At 60.5% G+C, this 1,641-nt stretch overlaps 1 protein-coding gene across 1 annotated transcript in view; it reads left to right on the forward strand.

Annotated features, from left to right (window-relative positions):
- The window catches only part of NKX1-1 (NK1 homeobox 1), a 31,511-nt gene that overhangs the window by 17,212 nt on the left and 12,658 nt on the right, over nt 1–1,641 (forward strand). The window lies entirely within an intron of this gene.

Below are 1,641 nucleotides of genomic sequence, written 5' to 3' on the forward strand. Positions count from 1 at the left end.
CGGGCGTCCCCGGGCGGCGGAAGGCAGTGGCGCGCGCCGGAATGGCTCCTCCGAGGTTTCCCCTGCAGCGTTACTCAAACTTCTAATTATGATTCATGCGTGTGATCATAATAATTTAATAATCAGGGCGCTGCGCGAGAGGTATTAACCCAATTAAGCTCATTATGAGCCTGACCCGTGCCCCACGTGTGCTGTGCGCAGGGTGGGCCCAGTGTGTGTCGGAACAATCATCCTTCTGGGTCCCCAACACGCTACGCTCTGCGGCCCCCCACGCTCAGGGTGCCCCCCACCCTCAGAGTCCAGGTCTGGAAAGCCGGCTTCTTGCAGGTCCGAGACACCCGGCTCTACACCCACCCACCCAATGTTCCAGCCTCCCCGCACCCTCCCCGCCGCCAGGCCGCTGGCTGGGGAACCTGGGGGAACCTCCCAAGGCGCCCCACGCCTACCCTCGACCTCCTAAGCCACCGCCCGCCGATAAACTGGCTCCTGGCTGGGCTTTGTATGGGGAGCAGCGTCCACCCCAGGACACCCCGCCCCACCCCCGTCACGGATGTGCCCAGAGAGTGGCAGATTGAGAGATGGAGTAGCCGGAAGGGGGGGGGGGGGGGGGGGGGTGCGTCCACTGAGGGAATGCCCTGGCCCCTGGGCAGGAAGACTGGATTTGGCAGCTGACTGGGACTTGTACTGGCCAGGTCCCAGCTGACCACTTGTACTGGCCAGGTGTCAGCCCCAACCCCAGGGGGTCATTCGACAGCCACTGGCCCGTTGATGCAAGTTTGGCTGGGCTAAGTCCCCGTCTGCATCCAGTTCAGGTTGGTTCCAAGTCCCAGGCTGGGAGACACCTCTCCTGGGAGGTATACCTTTTTGAGGGGTGAGCAGAAGCTCCAGGTGGGCAGAGACGCAGGAGGCTTCTGAAGACCTGAGTTCCAAACTAGCCCCTTGCCACTTCTGCCCACCTGCAGCTCACTAGACCAGCTTCAACAGGCTGCCATGGGGAGGGCGCAACCGAGGTGGGGTGAGGAAGGGCCGGCAGGAAGAATGGCAGGGTGTCCAGGCTGTCCCATCCCTAGTTTATTTCCAGCTATTCCCATTGTAAAGAGCCTCGTGGGCACAGTGGTTATGCACTGGGCTGCTACTGCAAGGTCAGCAGTTCAAAACCACCAGCCGCTCCTTGAGAGAAAGATGAGGCTTTCTCCTCCCATAAAGTTACAGTCTCAGAAACCCACGGGAGCAGTTCTACTCTGTCCTATAGGGTCATTATGAGTTGGAATAGACTTGGTCGTAGTGAGTTTATCCCAGTTGGGGGTGAGGGGGAGACAGAGGGGCAACAAGCCATCCTACACATGTGCACAGCACAGCCAGACTCCTGGACCCCACCCCAGGGCTCTGTTTCCCATGTGGGCTGACGAAGCCCACCAACTGGCCCTGGGGAGACGCCTCGGAACTGAAGGTAGGGGGTTGGGTGCCCAGGACTTACTGAGGTCAGGGAGATAGGGAAGTGAGTGAGGCAGACCAGGGAAGAATCCAGGTAGGGAGACAGACTGCCATCTGGTGTCGGGGTGGGGGAGGGGGAGGGCTGCAAGTGTAAGTCGCACCAGCTGACCATCCTGGAGATGGAGCTGGTGTGTCCCCCACTACCCA

Source organism: Echinops telfairi, unplaced genomic scaffold (assembly GCF_000313985.2).
Source record: "Echinops telfairi isolate 266 unplaced genomic scaffold, ASM31398v2 ScPeMD7_28;HRSCAF=97, whole genome shotgun sequence".
NCBI classification, from domain to species: Eukaryota; Metazoa; Chordata; class Mammalia; order Afrosoricida; family Tenrecidae; genus Echinops; species Echinops telfairi.